The sequence below is a fragment of the Leopardus geoffroyi genome, chromosome C1 (assembly GCF_018350155.1).
Source record: "Leopardus geoffroyi isolate Oge1 chromosome C1, O.geoffroyi_Oge1_pat1.0, whole genome shotgun sequence".
Classification (NCBI taxonomy): domain Eukaryota; kingdom Metazoa; phylum Chordata; class Mammalia; order Carnivora; family Felidae; genus Leopardus; species Leopardus geoffroyi.
In genome coordinates, this window is record NC_059328.1 from 144,682,232 (window position 1) to 144,705,516 (window position 23,285).

Consider the following 23,285-nt stretch of genomic DNA (forward strand, 5'->3'; position numbering starts at 1 on the left):
TAGGACTGTTTGTTTTAGCTCGGGGAAAAATGCTGTGGTATTTTGATAAGGATTGAATTAAATACGTAGATGGCTTGGGTAGATATTTTAACAATGTTTGTTCTTCGAATCCATGAGCATGGAATGTTTTTGTTTTTTTTTTTTCATTTCTTTGTGTTACCTTCAAATTCTTTCATAAGTTTTCAATAGTTTTCAGCATACAGATTTTTTACCTCTTTGGTTAGGTTTATTCCTAGGTATCTTATGGGTTTTGAGGCAATTGTAAATGGGATTGATTCCTTGATTTCTTCTTATGCTGCTTCATTATTGGTGTATAGAAATGCAACACATCTCTGTACATTGATATTATATCTTGTGACTTTACTGAATATATCACTTCTAACAATTTTTGGGTGGAGTCTTTCAGGTTTTCTACATGGGATATCATGTCATCTGCAAATAGTGAAAGTTTGGCTTCTTCCCTGCAATTCTGATGTCTTTTATTTCTTTTTGTTTTCTGATTGCTGAAGCTAGGACTTTCAGTACTATGTTAAATAACAATGGTGAGAGTGGACAAGCTGTTTTGTTCATGACTATAGAAGAAAAGCTCTCAGTTTTTCCCCATTGAGGATATTTGCTGTGGGTCTTTTGTATATGGCCTGTATGATGTAAAGGTATGTTCCCTCTATCCCTACTTTGTTGAGGGTTTTTATTAAGAATTGATGCTGTATTTTGTCAAATATTTTTTTTTTGAATCTATCGAGAGGATCATATGGTTCTTTTCTTTTATTAATGTAGTGTATCACATTGATTGATTTGTGAATATTGATCTACTCCTGCAGCCCAGGAATAAATTACACTTGATTATGATGAATGATTCTTTTAATGTAATGTTGGATTCAATTTGCTAGTATCTTTTGAGAATTTTTGTATCCATGTTCATCATGGGTATTGGCACATAATTCTTCTTTTAGTGGGGTCTTCGTCTGGTTTTGGAATTAAGGTAATGATGGCCTTATAGAAGGAGTTTGAAAGTTTTCCTTTAATTTCTAGTTTTTGGAATAATTTCAGAAGAATGGGTATTAACTCTTCTATAAATGTCTGGTAGAATTATCCTGAGAAGTCCTATGACCCTGTACTGTTGTTTGCTGGGAGATTTTTTATTACTGATTCAATTTCCTTGATGGTTACGTGTATGTGCAAATTTTCTAGTTCTTGTTTCAGTTTTGGTAGTTTGTATGTTTCTAGGAATTTATCTATTTCTTCCAGATTGCCCAATTTGTTGGCATACAATTGCTCATAATGTTCTCTATAATTGTTTGTATTTCTTTGGTGTTGGTTGTGATTTCTCCTCTTTCATTCATGGTTTTATTTATTTGTGTCCTTTCTATTTTCTTTTTGATAAGTCTGGCTAGTAGTTCATCAGCTTTATTACTTCCTTCAAATAACCAGCTCTTAGTTCCATTGATCTGTTCTACTGTTTCTTTGTTGTTGTTGTTTCTATATCATTTAGCTTTACTCTAATCTTTATTATTTATCTTCTGCTGGCTGTAGCCTTTATTTGATATTCCTTTTCTAGCTTTTTTGGGTGTAAGGGTGGGTTGTACAATTGAGACTTGTCTTGCTTTTGATGTATTGCTATATACTTCCCTCTTATGGCTGCCTTTGCTGCATTCAAAGTTCTGGATTATCATGTTTTCATTTTCATTTGCTTCAATGTATTTTTTTTTTAATTTCTTCGTTAATTTCCTGGTTAACCCATTCATTCTTTAGTAGGATGTTCTTTAACCTCCATGTATTTGTGGTCTTTCCAAATTTTTTGTTTTTTTAAAGATTCCATGTATGAGTGGAATCATATGGTATTTCTCTTTCTGACTAGCTTATTTACATAACATAATGCCCTCTAGGTCCTTCCATGCCTCAAACAACACAAATTCATCCTTTTTTATAATTCTATAACATTCCATTATGCATATATACCACATTTTCTTTATCCATTCGTATATTGAAGGGTACTTAGGTTGTTTTCATGTCTTGGCTATTGTAAATAATGCTGTAATAAACATAGGGGTGCATATATCTTTTCAAGTTACTGTTGTATTTTCCCTGAGTAAATGCCCAATAGAGAAATTATTGGATCATATGATATTTCTATTTTTAATTTTTTGAGGAAAATACTATTTTTCACAATGGCTATCCGAATTTACATTCCCACAATGGTGCATGAGGATTCCTTCTTATCCACATCTTCACTAACTTATTGTTTCTTATCTTCTTGGTTTTAGCCTTTCTAATAGACATGAGGTAATATCTCTTTGTGGTTTTGATTTTCATTTCCCTATGATAAGTGATGTTGAGCATTGTTTCATGTGTCTGTTGGCCACCTATAGGTTTTCTTTGGGAAAAATGTCCATTCATATTTTCTGCCCATTTTTAAATGGGTTTTTTGTATGCGTGTGTTGAGATGTATGAGTTCTTTATACATTTTTTATATTAATCCTTATTAGATATATCATTTGAAAATATCTCTCCCACTCAGTAGGTTGTCTTTTTGTTTTGTTGACTGTTTCCTTTGCTGTGCAGAAGCTTTTTATTTTAATGTAGTCCTAGTAGTTTATTTTTGCCTTTGTTTCCCTTGCTTTAGGAAACATATCTAGGAAAATGCTGCTATGTCTGATGTCAGAGAAATTATTGTCTGTGTTCTTTTGTAGGATTTTATGGTTTCAGGTTTCATATTTACGTCTTTAATCCATTTTGAGCTTATTTTTTGTATGATATTAGGAAATAATCCAGTTTCTTCTTGTACATGTAAGTGTTCAGTTTTCCCAGCACCATTTATTGATAAGACTGCATTTTCTCCATTGTTTATTCTTGCTTGCTTTGTCATAGATTAAGCGATCATATAAACATGGGTTTATTGTAGGGCTCTCTATTCTGTTCCACTGATCTGTGTCAGTTTTTGCGCCAGAGCCACACTGTTTTGATTATAGCTTTGTAGTGTATCTTGAAATCTAAAATTGTGATACTTCCAATTTTGTTTCTTTCTCAGGATTGCTTTGGCTACTTGGGATCTTCTGTGGTTCCATAAAAATTTCAGTATTATTTGTTCTAGTTTTGCAAAAAATGCTATTAGTAGTTTGATAGGGATTATATTGAATCTGTAGCTTGCTTTGGGTCATGTGGACATTTGACAATATTAATCCATGAACATGGAATATCTTTCCATGTCATGGTGTCATCTTCAGTTTCTTTCATCAGTGTTTTATAGTTTTCAGAGTACAAGTCTTTCACTTCTTTGGTTAAGTTTATTCCTAGGTATTTTATTCTCTCGGTGCACTTATAAATGGTGTTGTTTTTTTCTCTTTCTGTGACTTTGTCATTAGTATATAGAAACGTTGCTAATTTCTGAGTATTAATTTTGTACCCTATGACTTTACTGAATTCATTTATTCTTCTAGTAGTTTTTTGGTGGAATATTTAGGATTTTCTATATAGTGTCATGTCATCTGGAAATCATGAGTTTAACTTCTTCTTTACCAATATGGATGCCTCGTATTTCTTTTTCTAGTCTGATTGCTGTGGCTAGGACTTCCAGTATTATGTTGAATAAATGTGGCAAGAGTGGACATCCTGTCTTGTTCTTGACCTTAGAAGGACAGCTGTTTTTCACCTTTAAGTATGATGTCAGCTGTGGGTTTTTCATATACAGCCTTTATTATGTTAAAGTATGTTCCCTCTAACCCCATTTTGTTGACAGTTTTTATCATGAATGGATGTTGAATCTTATCAAATGTTTTTTTCTGCATCTATTGAGATTATCTTATGATTTATTTTTCATTTTGTTAATGTGGGATATTACATTGGTTGAATATTGAACAATCCTTGCGTCCCAGGAATAAATCCCATCTGACTGTGGTGAATATTCTTTTTAATGTATTATTCTGTATGACCCACAGGTTTCTTAATTATCTTTTCAAAGGCCAGTCTAGTCTGCCCTAGGCATGGACCAGAGAGGCTAAAGAAGGCTCTTTTATTCTACTTTCAGATGCCATGCCATTCTGGTACTAAAAGCCAGATATTTCCCTGACAAACCTGTCATCCAAGATTCTGTATTTAATTTGAACTCCATCCCAGATCACACTAGTAGGGACATTGACATTGAAAGGAGGTTTTGTTTTTGTTTTTGTTTTGCTTTGTTATGTTTTACCTGTAGAGTCAGAATCCAGTAATAGCTATATAACCTAGAACAAATTATGTAATCTTTTTTTCAAGTTTATTTTATTTATTTTGTGAAAGAGAGAGAGAGAGAGGGTGAGCAGGGGAGAGGCAGAGAGGAAGGGAGAGAGGGAGAGAAGGAATCTCAAGCGGGATCTGTGCTGTTAGCACAGAGTCCAAAGTGGGGCTCAATCTCATGAACCATGAGATCATGACCTGAGCTGAAATCAGGAGTCAGGCACTTAACCACCTGAGTCACCCAGGCACCCCTGTAAGCTTTTTATGCCTTAGTTTCTGCATCTATAAAGTAGGGATTTTTATAATTATCTCAATGAATTTCATTTTTGAGATTTTAAGATTTTCATTTATCTCACAGATCCAATTTTTGTAAGCATCAATAAGATAAAGAATAAAGATGTTGGAACTGTGTCTGAGACATACTAAGGACTTAATGAACTATAAATAATAATAAATTTCTTAAGAAAATAATATAAAGAAATACAAATCTAGGGTTAAATATTTTATACATATATATGTATGTATGTAGTTATTGTTAGAACAGTTATTTAAAATGTTATTGATAAATATTAGATGTGACAAAATTATTTACATAATAAAATTATACTTTTATGTAAGAATATATGTCTGACTTTCATCAAGGCATTATTTTCTAGCTTGGGACAGAGATCAAAAACCACTTTGAAAATGTGATGAAGTATATGAAACTATTCCCAATTAGATACATATATACACAACTTTATTCATGCCAATTTGGAATTCATGGAAGGTATGGTTCCCATTTATGGAATTCACAGCAGCCCAAAACCCCATGTCTAGAACTTTAGCTTTAAAGACAATATGGTAGATTAGAAATCTTGGATTTAAGATCTAAACATGTAGATTTTTTTTATTCTGGGAAAGTGATTTAATCTCCCAGTCTCTGAGATATTCAATCTCTGAATACTTTTATTAAATTGGCAATTGGAAATGATGATCTCTAATTTCAACTCTAACGTTCTACATTCTTATGACATAACTAGCTTCTCCAATTATTTTAAAATATGGGACCATTTTCTGCCACCTGTTTATGTAGGTATGAATGGGATGATTCAGCAGCATAGACTAAGGAAGTATATATCTTTCTCTGACTCAGGCCTGTTAAATTGGAGCCAGACACAGAGGGGAAGAGCCAAAAACAGAAAGGATAAGACATTTGCCCTCAAGACTAGGAGAACAATTAAGTAGAAATATAACTGGATATTAGTGGCATCCTTAGATTGAAGTACTCTGATTCAGGGTAGGAAGCGGTTTCAGAATGTGTACAATATTGTTTGTCTTTAACCTTTCAGTCCTTCAGAATTTTATCCTTGATTCTTAGTCATTAAAGTTGGTGGTAGTCAGGTTTTGTTATTTGTTTGTCTTTGTTCTCATTTTCTGTTACTGCATAACAAATTATCCCCAAACTTAGTGGCTTAAAACATAACTTTTTTTTTTGTATCTAATGATTTTGTGAGTCAGGAATTCAGGCAGGTCCCAGCAGAGTAATTCCTGTGCTTCATATGGCAATGACTGAAGTCACTCAGTCGTATTCAGCAGGCGCATGGCTGGTCTGGAGAGTCCAAGATGGCTTCTCTTGCATATCTGGCACCTTGCTGTGATGGCTAAAAGGCTGGGCTAACCTAGGATGGTCAACTAAAGTGCTTTTCTGTGGCCTCTCCAGCAGAGTAGTCTCAGGGTACTCAAATAACTATCAAGGAAGCTCTAGGGGAAGCTTTATGTATGTATGCATGTATGTATGTGTATGTATGTGTTTGTTAATGTTTACTTATTTTGAGAGACAGAGCACGAGCAGGGGAGTGGCAGAGAGAGAGAGGGAGACGCAGAATCTGAAGTAGCCTCCAGATTCTGAACTATCAGCACAGAACCTGGTGGAGGGGCTAAAACTCGAGCCATGAGATCATGACCTGAGCCAAAGTCGGACCCTCAACTGACTGAGCCACCCAGGCACCGCTAGGGGAAGCTTTATGTTTCCAGAAGCCTGAGCAGAAGCTGCAAACAATCTCATGAGCTAGACTGGAAATCCCCACATGCCTCTTCAGCCACATCCTATTAGTGAAGCAAGTCATCGATGCAAACTCAAAACCAAGAAGAGAGATTTTATGCTCTGTCTCTTTTAGGAAGGAGTAGCAAAGTATTTGTGATCATTTTTAATCATCACGATTGGCCACCCCTAAACTTTGAGTAAAGAGGGTTCAGTTAATAATAGTTTTTGTTTCATGGCTATGGCTTATCTAGCTAGCTTGCTAGCTGTCTACCTATTTATTCCCTTAATCTCCCATCATAAGCAACCGTTTTAATTTCTTTAATTTGTGTATTTTATTTGACTGTTTTGTTTGAAAAATGTACATTGTTTAGGGTGAGTTTGCTTATTTATTTATTTATTTATTTATTATTTTTATTTTTGAGTGAGAGAAAGAGATAGAGAGCAAGTGAGGGAGGGGCAGAGGGAGAGGGAAAGACAGAATCCCAAGCAGGCTCCATGCTCAGCACAGAGCCTATCACAGAATGCTATCTCATGAAAGTGAGATCGTGACCTGAGACAAAATCAAGAGTCGGCCTCCTAATGGACTGAGCCACCCAGGTGCCCCAGGTGTTGAGTTACAGATCTCCTTATTTTTCTCCTTTTTATACCACAAACACTATGACTTTAACACCAATTCCTGGTTTCTAAGTGTACATCTATGTGCTATAAAGCTCTCAATTGTGGGAATCCTCTGCATTTCACCCCTTCGTCCTTTCTGACATGCTTATCCAAAGTAGCTCCAACTTGCTGCCACCATTAACTTATTAGTTTCCTCAACAAATAGTATCAAATATTTACTGTGTGCCCAGCACTGTTCTAGGTACTAACAACATACATTTTCTTATGGACTTATACAAGAATGAGGAGCGAGATTTATGTCCAGGAGCAAAGTTTCTGGGTGACAGAATATTGTCAGGTGGTTTTGCAGAATCCAGCAAGTATCTTCTCCCAGGTGCCTATTAACTTTGTACATGGCTGTTTCGTTAAGTAAGGCTTTCTTTTTTTTTTTAATTTTAAATGTTTATTTTAAATATGTAATACATTCACATAATTCAAAAATAAAAATAATATAACAAAACCAATATGGAGAATTATTTTTATTTTACATATCTTTAATTTAAGTGTAATTAACCTACATTGTATTCCTTTCAGGTGTATGACATAGTGTTTCAACAATCCTATGTATTACTCAGTGCTCATCATGATGTATAATCATCATCTGTTTTCAAACAACATTTTCACAATCTTATTGACTATATTCCCTATGCTGTACTTTTCATCTCTGTGACTTACTTATTTTGTAACTAGAAGTTTGTGCCTTTTGATCCCCTTTTATAATACGGACAAATCTTGCTCCAAACTAATTTCCTTCTACCAAACTTCTCTCACATACTTTGTATTATTTTTTCTGCATCCTTTCAGTGAGAAATCCTTGATATTGATGTAATCAGACTCATTGATTTTTTTCTGCATTTTGGTGCTCTTGAAGATCATTTAGAAAATGGTTTCTAGGGGTATTTTTTTTAGTTATTTGTTCTTTAATATTTTTGTTCCTTATCATCTTATTATTGTTGTTAGGTATTTTATTGTCTTTATTTTATTCTCAAAGATGTCTTGGTTTTTATTTTGATTTGTTTTGAGTTCCAGTATAGTTAACACACAGTGTTATATTAGTTTCAAGTATAGAATGTAGCAGTTCAACAAGTCTATACATTACTCAGTGCTCATTGTAGTAAGTGTACTCTTAAATCCCAATCATGTCCTTCACTCATCCTCCCACCCACCTCCCCTCTGGTAACCATCACTTTGTTCTCTATAGTTAAGAGTCTGTTATTTGGCTTACCTCTTTTTCTCTTTGTTGTTGTTGTTATTGTTGTTTCTTAAATTCCACATATAAGTGAAATCATATGGTATTTTTGTCTTTCTCTAACTTATTTCACTGAGGATTATACTCTCTAGCTCCATCCATGTTGTTGCAAATGACAAGATTTCATTATTTTTGTGGCTGAGTAATATTCCTTTGTGTGTGTGTGTGTGTGTGTGTGTGTATACACCATTTCACTTCTTCCTTACCAATTTTGATGCCTTTTATTTCTTTTTTTCTTGTTTATAGTTTATTTATTTATTTTAAGAGAGTGAATGAGAATGAGATGGAGGGGAGGGTCAGAGAGAGAGGGAGAGAGAGAGAGAGAGAGAATCCCATTTTCCTTATATATTCCTCTATTGATGGACACTTGGGATGTTTCCATAATGTGGCTATTGTAAACAATGCTGTGATAAACATAGGGGTGCATATATCTTTTTGAATTAGTGTTTTCATATTCTTGGGGTAAATACCAAGTAGTGTGACTTCTGGTTCATATGGTAATTTTATTTTTAATTTTTTAAGGAGCCTCCATACTGTTTTCCACAGTGGCTGCACTAATTTACATTTTCACCAACAGTGCATGAGGATTCCTTTTCCTCCACATTCTCAACAATACTTGTTTTTCTTGTGTTTTTGTTTGTTAACCATTCTGACAGGTGTGAGGTTATATCTCATTGTGGTACTGATTTGCGTTTCTCTTATGATGAGTGATGTTGAGCATCTTTTCTTGTGTCTATTGGCCATCTTTGTTTTCTTTGAAGAAAAAAACTGTTCATTTTCAATGGATTTTTTTTGTGGTTGAGTTGTATTAGTTCTTTATATATTTTGGATACTAACCCTTTATCAGATATGTTATTTCCAAATATCTTCTCCCACTCAATAGGTTGTCTTTAATTTTGTTGATTGTTTCCTTTACTGTGAAGAATATAGTCCCAATAGTTTACTTTTCCTTTTGTTTCCCTTGCCTCAGGAGATATATCTAGAAAAATGTTAGTCCAGGTGATATCAGAGAAATTATTGCCTGTGTTGTCTTCTAGGATTTTTATGGTTTCAGGTCTCACATTTAGGTATTTAATCCATTTTGAATTTATTTTTGCTTATGATGTAAGAAAGTGGTCCAGTTTCATCTTGTACGTGTAGCTGTCCTGTTTTCCCAACACCATTTGTTGAAGAGACTATCTTTTTCTTATTCGACATTCTTACCTCCTTTGTTGAAAATTAATTGACCATATAAATGTGGGTTTATTTCTGGGTTCTCTATTCTGTTACATTGATCAATGTGTCTATTTTTGTCAGTACCACACTGTTTTGATTACTCCCACTTTGTAGAGTGTCTTGAAATCTGGGTTATGATACCTCCAGTTTTGTTCTTCTTTTCAAATTGTTTTGGCCTTTTGGGATCTTCTGTGGTTCCATACAAATTTTAGGATTATTTGTTCGAGTTCTGTGAAAAATGCTGTTAGAATTTTGATAGGGATGTCATTAAATCTATAGATTGCTGAGTATAGTATGGGCATTTTACCAATATTTGTTCTTCTAATCCATGAGCAAGGAATATCTTTTGATTTGTTTGTGTCATCTTCAATTTCTTTCAGCAGTGTTTTATAGTGTGCAGAGTACAGATCTTTCACCTCTTTGGTTAAGTTTATTCATAGATGTTTTATTATTTTTGGTGCAATAATAAATGAGATTTTTAAAATTTCTTTTTCTGCTACCTCATTATTAGTGTATAGAAATGCAAGGATTTCTATATTGATTTTGTATCCTTCAACCTTACTGATTTATCAGCTCTTTTAGTTGTTTTTGTTTTTGTTTTTGTTTTGTGGAGTCTTTATGGTTTTCTGTAGATAGTATCATGTCATCTGCAAATAGTAAACATTTCACTTCTTCCTTACCAATTTTGATGCCTTTTATTCCTTTTTTTCTTGTTTATAGTTTACTTATTTATTTTAAGAGAGTGAATGAGAATGAGGTGGAGGACAGGGTGAGAGAGAGAGAGAGAGAGAGAATCCCATGTAGCCTCCCCACTGTTAGCATGGAGCCTGACATGGGGCTTGATCTCACGAACCATGAGATCATGACCTGAGCTGAAATCAAGAGTTGGATGCTTAATCAACTGAGCTACCCAGGTGCCCCATTGCTTTTTATTTCTTATTCTTTTTTGGTTGCTGAGTCTAGGAATTCCCATACTATATTGAATAAAAATGATAAGGGTAGACATCCTTGTCTTGCTCCTCATCTTAGGGGAAAAGTTCTCAGTTTTACCCATTGAATATGATGTTAACTGTGTTTTTTTTCATATAAGGATTTTATTATGTTGAGATATGTTCTCTCTAAACCTACTTTGTTGAGGATCTTTATCACGAATGGATGTTGTACTTTGTCAAATGCTTTTTCTGTGTCTATTGAAATGATCATAAAATTTTTACCCTTTCTCTTATTGATGTGATGTATCACATTGATTTATTTGTGAATATTGAACCAACCTTGCATCCCAGGAATAAATCCCACTTGATTGTGGTAAATGATTTTTTTAATGTATTGTTGGGTTCAATTTGCTACTATTTTGTTGAGGGGGTTTGCATCTGTGTTCATCAGAGATATTGATCTGTGGTTCTCCTTTTTTGTAGTGTTTTTATCTGGTTTTGGTATCAAGGTAATGCTGGCCTCGTAGTATGAATTTGGAAACTTTTCTTCCTCTTCTATTTTTTGGAATTTTGAGAAGAATAGGTATTAACTCTTCTTAAAATGTTTGGTAGAATTTGCCTGTGAAGCCATCTGGTCCCAGACTTCTGTTTGTTGGGGGTTTCCAATTACTAATTCAATTTAATTGATAGTAATTAGTCTGTTCAAATTTTCTGTTTCTTCCTGACTCAGTTTTGGGAGGTTTAATGTTCCAAGGAAGTTATCCATTTCTTCTAGGTTGTCCAATTTGTTGGTACAACTATGTCTTGTTCTTACTAACTTTAAAGTCACATGCAATGGGTATAAATTTGCTTTACTGTTTTTAAAAATATTTTTAAAGTTTATTTATTTGAGAGAGGGAGAGAGAGCATGGGGGGGGTGGGAAGAGAGAGAGGGAGAGAGAGATTCCCAAGCAGGCTCCACACTGTCAGCTGTCAGTACAGAGCCCAATGAGAGGCTCAAACTCACAAACTGTGAGATTATGACCTAAGCAGAAAATAAGAGTTGGAGGCTTAACCAGCTGAGACACCCAGGTGCCTGCCTTACTAATTTTTTTTTTTTTTTGAGAAAGAGAGAGAGCACGTGCATGCACATGTGTGAAAGCAGGGGAGGGAAAGAGGGGAAGAGAGAGAGAGAATCTTAAGCAGGCTCTGTGCTCTACAGGATCATGACCTGAGCCAAAGTCAAGATTCAGACGCTTAGCTGACTCACCCATGCAGGCACCCCTGCTGTACTATTTTTTAATAGATAAAATCAGATCTTGGTCCATTGGATGTTATTGAGCAGTGAAGGGCATGAAGATTTATGTTTTTACATTGTACTATACTTGAATGACAAATTTTGAAAAGCTTTTCTGTGACTGGCTAATGCCATCCCAGCATCTTTTACAAAGCTCTGGTCTATGGAGATAAAGTCAATTGATTTGCATGAGGAGCCCATGGCCTTCCTCAAGCAATCAATGCTCTTTCAAGTTCCATATTTAAGGGGTTAAACTATCATGGCCACAAGGAAGAAAATAGGTTGCAGAGAAGGTAAGGAAGAGTAGCAGGCGGGTCCTGACCCTGAAACAAAGAGGTGGGAATGGATACAATGGTTCTGGTGAGAGAGCAAAAATGAGGCCACCCTTTGTAACTGAATGCTCCTAGAGCTTGCTGCTCCCTGGAAGGAATGTGGTCACTTGGGGCTACAGGTCGGAATAGTGGGTGGGAATAGTTCAGCTCTGCCACAGTGCCTTGGACATGGCCTCCAGAAGTAGTAGTTGGTTTCCAAGAAAGAGATCCAACCTTATTTGTGGCACAGTTTCTCCTAATTAAATTGTGTGCCTCATTTTTATTCCTGTGCCATTCCTGAGAGACCCAGTCACCATCCCTCCCTGTCCTGAAACTGGTGGTTCCACTATGGTCAGAATCTCCACAATCTCATCTGTGTGAAGCCAAGCCCTGACATATCTTAGCTCCCCGTGGAAGTGACTGGGTGAGAAAATAAAAAAAAAAGATGCTTCTGCAGGAGATCCTGGGCCAATAGAATAGGAACCTCCTCCTCTCTGAGGCTACCCCTGAGAAATGAGCCAGGCCAGCCTCACAGGAGAGCAAGATACCAGCTCGTGGCTCATGGCCATGCCAGAACAGAAAGCTTTGCTCTTTCTCTTTATCTGAGACATGATTATTTAAGGTGAGCTTGAAGTACCAGTCTATTGTACTTTATTATAACAGCCTGAGCTAAGACACCACTGTATCAGAGTCTGCATTTTATTTATTGTTTAATGCAATATAATAGATATCCAATGTTAATTTCAAGTGTGCAAAATATTGATTCAACAATTCTATACATTGCTGTGTCTACCATGATAAGTGTAGTCATCATCTGCCACCATGCAATGTCACTACAATATTCCCTGTGCTGTATTTTTAATATGCATGACTTATTTTATAGCTGGACGTTTGTACCTCTTAATCTCTGTCATCTATTTCATGCACCCTTCACTCACCTCCCCTCTGGCAACCAACAGTTTGTTCTCCGTATTTAAGAGTCTGCATTATAACAAGAGTCTGGTGATTCTTGTGCATGTTAAAGTTTGAAAGAACTCTCTCTCTCTCTTTTAATCTCCTCTTGTTGGTTTCCTTGTTTCTCTCTGGTCCCTGTAATAGGTACACAGGTTTTTCCAACACTGTATCTCTTAATTCTAAAATTATTATGCTCTGTAATATGATTACTACATATAGAAAGGGATTCAAGCCAAAAATAATAATATAAGACTTTCTGTTAAATTTTTTAAATTTTATTTGAGAGAGAGAGATAGAGTATGAATGTGAGCAGGGGAGAGGGGCAGAGGGAGAGAGGGAATCCTAAACAGGCTTCATACTCAGTGCAGAGTCTGATGCAGGGCTGAATCCCACGACCCCAGGATCATGACCTGAGTCAAAATCAAGAGTCAGACGCTCAGCCAACCGAGCCATCTGGGTGCCCCAAGATTATCTGTTAAATTTGAATGTAGGATCAGTAACCAGAATACCTGACTACCTCCGCATTAAAAGAACTAGATTGGACTCCTCCAAATTCAGACACTCAAATTTGCTTGAATATTTAGAAGTAAATGAGATGAAGTTTTGAAAGCAATAAATCTTGCTATTATTGGCATTAGTTTTACACTTCACAGTCTAAGAATTAAAATTTCCCTTTAACCTTCTTTTTGTAACTTATTTTTAAAATGAGTCATTTCCTTTTCATTATATGCAGTTACACATATATTGCCCTTCTTTACTTTTTTACACATATATTGCCTAGCTTTACTTTTTCATACATAAGCACATAACTTTTACTTAGTGTATAACTAGCTTAGGCATTTAGAGATCAACTGCGCAGGTAAACTCAAATCCCGTGGTTCTTGTGGCGTGGGCCCAACCAGCCAAATGAGCATCACCTGGCAATTGAGAAACAAACTCTGAGGACAGTGCCCACGAATCTGTTTCTAATAAGCCTCCAGCTGCTTCCAATGGTCAGTAAAGCGAGAACCACTGTTGTAACTCCTTTCTATTCCATGTGTTCCAAGTACCAACAGTGTATCATTCCCTGTACTTGTCAGAAATGCACAGTCTCAGCCTTCATTCCAGACCCACTGTTGTGGAACTAAGTGTTCATGAGCCCTAGCAATTCATATGTTGAAATCCTAACCTCCAATATGATGATATTGGGAGGTGGGACTTAGGGCAATAATTAGGTCCTGAGAATGGAGCACGTGTGAATGAGATTAGTGACTTTATAAAAGGAACCCAGAGAGTCTTTCCACCTTCTGTCTGCCACATGAAGCTATAACAAAAAGTTGGCAGTCCGCGACCTGGAAGAGGGTTCTCAACCAAACGGGACTACACTGGCATCCTGATCTCAGATTTCCAGCCTCCACAACTGTGAGAAGTAAATGTCTGTTGTTTATAATTCCCCACTTCTCCCCAGTCTATGGTGCTTTGTTACAATAGTCCTGAGACACCACCGTAACAAAATCTACATTCTGACAAGATCTCTGGTGACTCTGGTGCACTTTAAAGTTTGTGCAGGCTCATTTTTGTCTTCTCTGGTTAGCCTTCTTGTTGGCCCCTGAAATAGATGCACAGGCTTTTCCAACATTGAGCCCCATAATTCTAAAATCAAACCACTAAGCTTTATGATTACTCCATATAGAAGGGATTCTAGCTCCCTTCCCCCAAATGAGACTTCCTGTCAAATTTGAATATCAGATAAACAACAAATAGCATTTTATTTATTTATTTATTTATTTTTTTAAATTTTTTTTTAACGTTTATTATTTTTGAGACAGAGAGAGACAGAGCATGAACAGGGAAGGGGCAGAGAGAGAGGGAGACACAGAATCAGAAGCAGTCTTCAGGCTCTGAGCCATCAGCCCAGAGCCCTACGCGGGGCTCAAACTCACGGACCGCGAGATCGTGACCTGGCTGAAGTCGGACGCTTAACCGACTGCGCCACCCAGGCGCCCCACAAATAGCATTTTAATGTAAGTGTGTCCTGTGTGGTATTTGATACTTGGGACATATTTATACTGATAAATTGGACATCTTATATTTTTATGTGCTACATTTGGCAACTCTACAGATAGCTCAAAAATCCCCCTTCCCCCAGAAACTTTTAATTCCTGGCAACATCAATGCGTATATTTGTTAAAACAGCCATATGTTTTTATATGACAATTTTTCTGTTCCTTTTGGATGAGATGGAAGCTGAAATCCTAGTCTCTACCCTTCAGTAAGTCAGCATCTATATGCCTTTGTTTACCTACAAAAGGCATCATTGACTAAAGCCTTAGAAAGCAGGAATTGGCGTTAAGCAACATTTGTCAGCAGGAAGGACTTCAAATCAACTATGAAAATACAAAAAAAAAAAATCCTCCTTTTGGAAAATATTCTCTGTCATCCAAAATTCAGTGTCAACAATTCTCTGCGATAGGTTAAATCTTTCAGGCGTCAAGGGCATATTTTGCCATGAGGTCATTCTGGCATGCCCATCAGGAGTCCCTGTTGCTTTAAATTTGATACTGTCTGCTGGATCACAGCTGAAGGTTCTTTTAGTCTTGGAGGTTCTGGTAATGTCTGCTTTGAGTGTTTTCGTTTTTGTTTTTGGTTAAAACTGTCTCTGCTATAATCCGTGTTGGGGATTTGCAGTGGAATACTAGCTCAGTGCTGGGAAGTAACTAAGATGCTTTCCTGAAGAAATTTCCTATCAGTTGTCCTTGGGCCCAACTCTGTGAGGAGATGAAGTGTACTTTTATTTGGATGAGAACACTGGATGAGAGCACTCTTTTGTTTCAGTAATATAAAGCCTGTCTCTGTTCAATAGGTTTCCAGAACTGACATAAATGATCTGAATCAGCAAACTCATTGCAATTTAAACTCTTGCTATAGGAGTAGAGTTGACATAGAATTTGTGAGTTCTACCAAAAGCCTTAAGATATTTAAGGGATATGATGCTAACAATGCACTCCTCTGTATGTGTAAAGTCTGTCTTTTAGTTCAAATTAGCACTGGAGAGGTGTAAATTTGATCATATCACTTTGGCAGAATTGCCTTTTCTGAAATCTCTTTTTAGGTCTTGCCTTCAAATTTGATCATTCGTTATATAGTCCATGCATTTTGATTCTCTTTTTTTTTAATTTTGTTAACCTCCATTTTCTTTTTTGTATTACATTTACATTATTTTAATTTATAATTAGAGAATTAGCATAGAATACTTTTTGTTTTAATTATGAAGACCAGCACTGGCATGATAAGGTGCAGATTAAACAATAATATCAAACATCCTTTTACCCAGCATGCTATTTAAAAACGAGGTACTGGGGCGCCTGGATGGCTCAGTCGGTTGAGCGTCTGACTTCGGCTCAGGTCATGATTTCACAGTCCATGGGTTTGAGCCCCATGTCCTGCTCTGTGCTGACAGCTCAGAGCCCGGAGCCTGTTTCAGATTCTGTGTCTCCCTCTCTCTCTGACCCTCCCCAGTTCATGCTCTGTCTCTCTGTGTCTCAAAAATAAATAAATGTTAAAAAAATTAAAAAACAAACAAACTAGGTACTGATTGTACTAAGAGCACCTGTGGGTCCTTTCTTAATTGCAGCATCTTGGCTATCCTGCTGCCTATCCTAAATTTTGAATTTTGTGATAGTCTTTTGCTTCCTTTCCTTGCTAGTTTTTACCACATACATGTTTATTTGCTTGTCTTTGATCTTTTACACAACTGGAACTATTTTTTATGTATTCTTCTGGAGTGTATGTTTTTGCTGAATATTATGTTTCTAATGTTCACCCATACTGATACATTTTCACTGCTGCATAGTATTCTATGATATAACTATATCATAATGTGTTTATTCCTGCTACCAAATATAGATATTTGGGTTGTCTTCAACTGTCTCTTATTGCAAATGGTACTGCTGTGAACATTCTTTTACAAGGCTCCTGATGCATAGGTACCAGAGATTCTCTGGGGCATGGTACTGAAAGTGTGTGGTTCACGGACCAGCAACAGCAGCATTATTTATAGCTTATTAAAAATGCCCTGCCCTCTGAGGCACCTGGGTCGCTCAGTCAGTTAAGCATCCAACGCTTAATTTTGGGTTAGGTGATGATCCCAAGATCATGGGATCAAGCCCTGTGTAGGCAATGCCGCCCCCTGCCCCCATGCTGCATGTGGAGCCTGCTTAGGATTCTCCCCCCTCCCCCTCCCCTCCCTCCCCCCTTCTCCCTCTCTCTCCCTCTCTGCTCCTCTCCCCAGCTCATGCTCCAGTGCTTTATCTCTCTCTCTCTCTCTCTCTCTCTCTCTCTCTCTCTCTCTCTGGAAAAAAAAAAAAAAAGCCCCACCCTAGATCCACTGAATCAGAACTACATCTTATTATATTCTTCTGTGGCTATTAAATTTGAAAAGCACTAGGTATATACCTAGGGTGAAATGATTGAACAAGTTCAATTATTTTTTCCCGAGAGAAAGCCCAGTGTTTTCCCAAAGTTGTTGTGCCAGTGTATTACTGCCCAAAAAGTTCTTATTGCTCCAATACTGTCACCAACAGTGGTATTTTCAGGCTTAAAATAGTGTAACATGGAAATGTGAAAATGATGTTATTTTTATAATTTGCTGATTATCAATATGGTGTATAAATGCAGTTGATATTTACATATCAGTTTTCTATGCAGTCATCTTGTTAATGAGGTTGAGCATCAATTATTTGTTGACCATCAATCGATATTTCTTAAAACCTTGTTCATAATCTTGTTAACTTTTTAATTTTTGACCCCTTATTGATTTTAAGGTATTCTTTGTGTATTCTGTGTACTACTCTTTGTTGTTTATAAGTATTGAAAGTATTTTCACCCATTTTATGACTTGCAATTTTAATCTCTATGAAGTTGATTAATTGCAGTTTTTCTTTTTTTTAATATAGTCACATTTATATTTTTAAAATGGGTATCAGGTGTTTTTTTTAGTTGTTGAGCCTTGCCAGTTTGGTTTCTCTGGACATCTATTACTCCACACTTTTGGGAAAAGAAGTCACAGTGAAGTTCTCATACCTGGACCTACCAACCCCTTTATATCCTAGGCAATTATTTCCCAGGAGTGTATAGACAAGAAAAAAAATAGCTAAATGGGAATCAAAGATTACTTATTAGAGCCAGGGAGAGCTAATGTGCCCATCCTGGTAGCAAAATTCCAGAGAAGGTGCAATCTTACCTAGGAACCCAGTCAAAGGAAATTAAAACATGCAGAAAGAATGACCACAAGTTCACTAACCACAAGCAAACAGGAAGTACTGGAGAGACTACAGCTTTTGTCTCTGCTTGTGGGGGCAAGGAAATCATTCGCATAACATGCTCAGTGAGTATTTGGGGCTGATCCTAGTCAAATTTGCCATGCCTGCCTCCACAGTTGGGGGTGGAAATATCCACAAAGGCAATAGAATGAATATAAAATTCTCAAGTTCCCTCACCTGTTGGCCAAAAAGCAAATATGGTAAAATTAGACATTAATAACCTGATGCCCCTAATGTATACATCTGTTTTCTTTTTTCTCTATTAACACATTGGGCTATGGTCAACTAAGAGTGAAGCTAGTCTGATTCCCAGCTTACTCTGCTTCTGTATGTCCAGGGACCAGTGATTTGGACATTCAGCTCTTATTTCCAGAAATCTTGAAATACCTCTCAACAGGCATATAAATTTTTTAATTCAGACCACACCACAACATGGATCAAAAGTTCACACCTTATTCTAACCTCCATTTGGCATTAAGTTCAGCTGTATTATGTAACATAACGCACATGAAATTACAGAAGTTTAAATTACAAAATGACCTGAAGTATGACCTATAATAACCAGTATGACCTAAATTTAAACAATGTAATCTTATTCCTCCCATTACTATGTCTCCCACTGGTTTTAAATCCTCCTCCCTTTGTAATGTAAATTCAAAGGAATTGCAATACAAATATTTTTCTTCCACAATTTATGATTTCCCTTGTCTTGGCTGGAAGGGTAATAAGGACAAAAGATAATATGACAAAAGTAGGATTGAAGTAATTAACATGCCTGGGCACTTTGTTATTTTATCATTATGAGGACATAAAAAACTAATGGTCATCATCAATATTCCCTTTATAACACTATTCTTTATTAAAATGAAATGTAAGATAAAACTTCAATCAAGGCATCGGCTATACATAAACAAAAATAATGCAAGGTTTTGAAAATGGAGAGAAAAGTATGTGGCAAGATTTGGATAAAATTATCTCTGAAATAATCTATAGTAGCAAAAATCTGTTAAACACTTTTTTTTACTTAGAAATGTTCCTATATTTCTGTTTCAAAAATATAATTTTCTTTACAAATAACAACTCCTCTAGAATTTTAATCCAAATAAACTTCTAAAAAGTTAGTTTAGAAAAAGTGAGGACATAATCAAATTTTGACAAAGGACAAAGTAATGTTTATGCATTCTGTTTTGTACTCTGAATGATGCCTATCTTTATCAACAACGTGGAAGCCTTAACATGTGATCATCTGCCCTGGAGTACTGGGAATTAATTTGAAATACCTTTAATTTTTTTCTTTCAAACCACAAACAAGGGCACTTGGGTGGCTCAGTCAGTCAAGCATCGGATTTTGGCTCAGGTCATGATTTCATGGCTGGTGTGTTCAAGTCCTGTGTCGGGCTCTATGCTGACAGCTCAGTCTAGAGCCTGCTTTAGACTCTGTCTCCCTCTCTCTCTGTCTGTCTGTGTCTGTCTGTCTGTCTCTCTCTCTCTCTCAAATATAACATTAAAAAAATTATTTTAAACCACAAACATCTCACTCTTGGAATAAGTCGATAGCTACTTCTTGCTACAGAAATAGAGAAGGGTAAATGTGTTATTTCTGAAAGAGACAAAAGCTCTGGAGGCAAATGCCCAAGGCTCTTCATTAATGAAGAAATGCATTTGACTGGTTTAAACAATTTAAACAGCAGCTATGTGCTGACTCTGTGACCTATTTTGGGCTTGAATAAAATAGTAGTGGCTTATATAATTTATTATATCTTACGGAAAATATTTGAAGTTGTTAATTATTGGACTCAGTATTCAAAATACCATGCTTCTCATACTTGGCAAACAGTCCAGACACATTTTAGCCTCTGTATCTTTGTACATACTCTTATTTTAGCCCAGAATGTCCTTATCCTTTATTCATCTGAAAAATGCCTTCAAAATCCTAATCAACTATTAACTTTGTGCTGAATCTTCTTCCATGGCACTTCATCCGTGTCTCTAAAATTGCATTTATAACTATGTGTTTTTCTTTATATCTGTAAGTTAATTAGGAGTTTCTCAAGGGTGAGCACGTTGATTTACTCATATATTTTCACCCAGTGCTTGGCGCAAATGCTCCCCTATGTGTGAACAGGAAAATAGATAAGTAGTAAATGAATGAATGAATGGATGGATGAATAAAAGTAGTGTTTATTGATTCAAGCACATTTGAACACTATGAATTTATAATTTGTCTAATCACCCCATACTGTCTAGCATGTAAATTGCTTCAGACATTATGACCTATGAGAAAAGCTAGTGTTTGGTGGTATTAAATTTTGTTTAAATTAAAGGTATTAAAGGTATTGAGGTTGTTATTAAGTGATTAAAATGTGAATGTTTTATATGTCTGTGAATGTTGTGTTAGAGATAAAAAGATAGTTTTCTACCTTGGCCAAGTCTAGAAATGAGGAACATAGACACATGCTTTATGGCAGATGGTTCAAACCCTGTATTTGCAAGACTTCTCTCGTTTTAATAAATCCTTGACCTACACTGAGCCTCAGCAACTCATCTGTAAAATGGGAATAGTAAATTCTACCCTAACTAGCCTCAGAAAAATTGAGTATCTAACCAAGTGAGGTATTAAAGGAATGATATATGGTCTATAGAACCCTGACTTGTGGTTTGCAAATGAGGTGTCTTTTTTTAAAGTAGTAGTCTCTACTGGACCCAATTTTCTAGATGCAGAGCGTCCAAACACACAAGCTAAGGGATGCCCTTACAATAATTCACGTAAGTCATCTAGTTGCTCACCCAGCAACCAAGATATCACCAAAACATGATTTGGGATGGCTTCCTTGTGTTCAAACTTGTCAATAGCTGCAGCCTGTACTTACCTCCCCCCAGAGCTAGATAAGTGGTAAGATGCCTGTTGAAACTGGGGAAATTTATGAAATTATATTTCAGCCTAAAGGCAAATGCAGAAAATTCATTAGTGGTCTTTTTAAATACCTGACAACAGAAGAAAATTAAAAAATAAATCTATTTATTCTTACGTGTTTTCAGAGCACATAGGTGTGTGCTGTGTCCTCTTGGAAGCATACTCTTCCTACCTCTTACCTTTCCCTTTCCTGGTTCTTCCTGAGCAGAATCAATCAGTCCATTCTCCATGCTTCTGTAGAATTCCTCAAAACTTAGATTTAAAATGTCACAGTGCTTTGGAATTATCTGTTTATGAGTCTGCCTCCCCACCCCCACCCAAGAAGGAAGATTGTTAGGAGACTAATCTTGTCCTTTTTGTATTACCAAGACCTGCCTAGCGCTGCATCTAAGATTTAGTAGGACCTCAAGAAATACTGACTCTTGAAAAATGATATGGACTCTTGAAAAACAGTCTCTCTGAATCAGAGAGACCTTATTTTTCACAAATGTTGATAATAATGGAAGGCTGTATAGCTGCTTCAACTTGGTGCTAAGCGAGGGTTTTTTCACTTGAAACAATGCTCTCTATTCACATGGATACATTTATGGAAGGGCTGTAAGAAAGAGCAAGCTACTCCAACAAAGGCCATTATGGAGAAGAGTCCAAGGAGTCTGTTATTAGGTTGTTGTCCTTGGTGTTTGGGCACTGTAAGGACCCAGCTATAAAACTAATAGGAAATTTGCTTGTGAGAGAGAAATGGATTTTATTTGTACAGAAGGCAGAAAAATCTCAGCCTCTGAAAGGAGAGGGGGAAAAAAATTGGAACAATATAAAGGAAGTGTGATGTCTTTTGAATGATTATTTAAGGTACTCAAGATAAGGCTAAGAAGAAGCCCTGAGCTGGAAGAAAATTAGGTAGTTCTAATCATCTGGCAATAAATTAGAGTTGTCATGAAATGTATATGAATAATTTTTGCTGTTAAGTCTTGAATCATCCTCCCCTTTTTAACAAATGTTGAACAAAAAAAACATATTCCCATTCTCATTAATGTTACCCCATAAAGGTAAGTAAAGGCAAGTAAATAAGCAGCTAGGATGCAGTTGCGAAGCAGGATGTAGGATGGCAGCATGGACAACAGAACGTAGAGGAAGCCTTGGGAAAATACTTTTAGGAGGTCAGAGCAGTCTTTCTGAGTGCAGTGATTTCTAAGCAGAGACCTGAATGATGAGCTGAAGTTAGCCAGGGAAAAGGAGACTAGTGGGAAAATGGAGTTTTTCTGACAGAAAGATTAAAGTCTGTCACTGCAGAGAACTAAGAGAAAGCACGATGCTTTCCAGGAACTGAAAGTGAGAAATTTGATATGGTTGGAAGAGTTACACGGCAGCACGGAATTTATCTCACAGGCCAACTGGGTGCCATCAAAGAACATAAGTGGAAAGTGAATTGATTTTATTTCGAGAGATCATTCTGGCTGTTATATGGTAGAAGGATGGGAGTGGGGCGAGGTTGGAGACTACAAGGTGTGGTGTTCTAAACCAAGGGTAAACGTTGATAGCCTAAACTCGTGTAGTAGTGAGAATGGAGAGGTGTGCACAAAGTCCAGGAATATTTTGGGGGGTACAAATAACAAACTACTGATTGTTTAAAAGCTTCAAATTCAGAAAATGGAGCCCACGATGACACAAGTTTTAGGCTGCAAACAAGTGAGTGGATAGTTATTGCCTTTGTTTGAAATGGGGACACCAAGGAGAAGTTCTGGTGCAAGGATTTTAAGGGTTAGATGATAAGGACTGAAAACCCACATCAATTCCTCAACATTGTGTGCTGTGTCATATTTACAGCTTCAATTTTTCGAGGGCTGAGAATGTTTCTAGTTCCAATTCAGTTTAAAGGGTGTTTATTGATTTCTTGGACATCAGTGAATTATTTTGGTGGATGTTATAGGAATTCATAATGAACTTATAGTGTGTAGAAGGCTATGGCATCCTATGGTTTTTCATAAGTGCAGACAGAAAAAGAAATTCTCCAGATAATAGTGATAATGGTTTCAAAAATTTGAGAATAGCTTGAGGATTCATATCTTGAACATTAGTGGAATGAAAAAACATTTTATTCCTCTGTTTTGGCAAAGAAAATCTTATGGGGATCTTCTAGAATGTCATTTGTAAGGATATAGAATGGAATGTTTAAATATTCTATGAAAGAGCAGAGAAAAGAAATGTCCACGAGGAACCATAACAATGAAAGTTCAAAAGC

The 23,285-nt window shown here is 36.3% G+C and overlaps 1 protein-coding gene and 1 long non-coding RNA gene across 5 annotated transcripts in view; one reads left to right on the top strand and one right to left on the bottom strand.

The window, feature by feature from the left end:
* GALNT13 (polypeptide N-acetylgalactosaminyltransferase 13) overlaps nt 1-23,285 on the top strand; it is a 545,013-nt gene that overhangs the window by 387,962 nt on the left and 133,766 nt on the right. The gene's annotated exons all lie outside the window — the stretch shown is intronic.
* Nucleotides 2,525-21,674, bottom strand: LOC123598939. Its single transcript, XR_006712885.1, has 4 exons — nt 21,663-21,674; nt 11,651-11,654; nt 8,058-8,061; nt 2,525-2,643 (listed from the first exon to the last, which is right to left on the bottom strand). It is a non-coding gene; the product is annotated as an uncharacterized LOC123598939 (long non-coding RNA).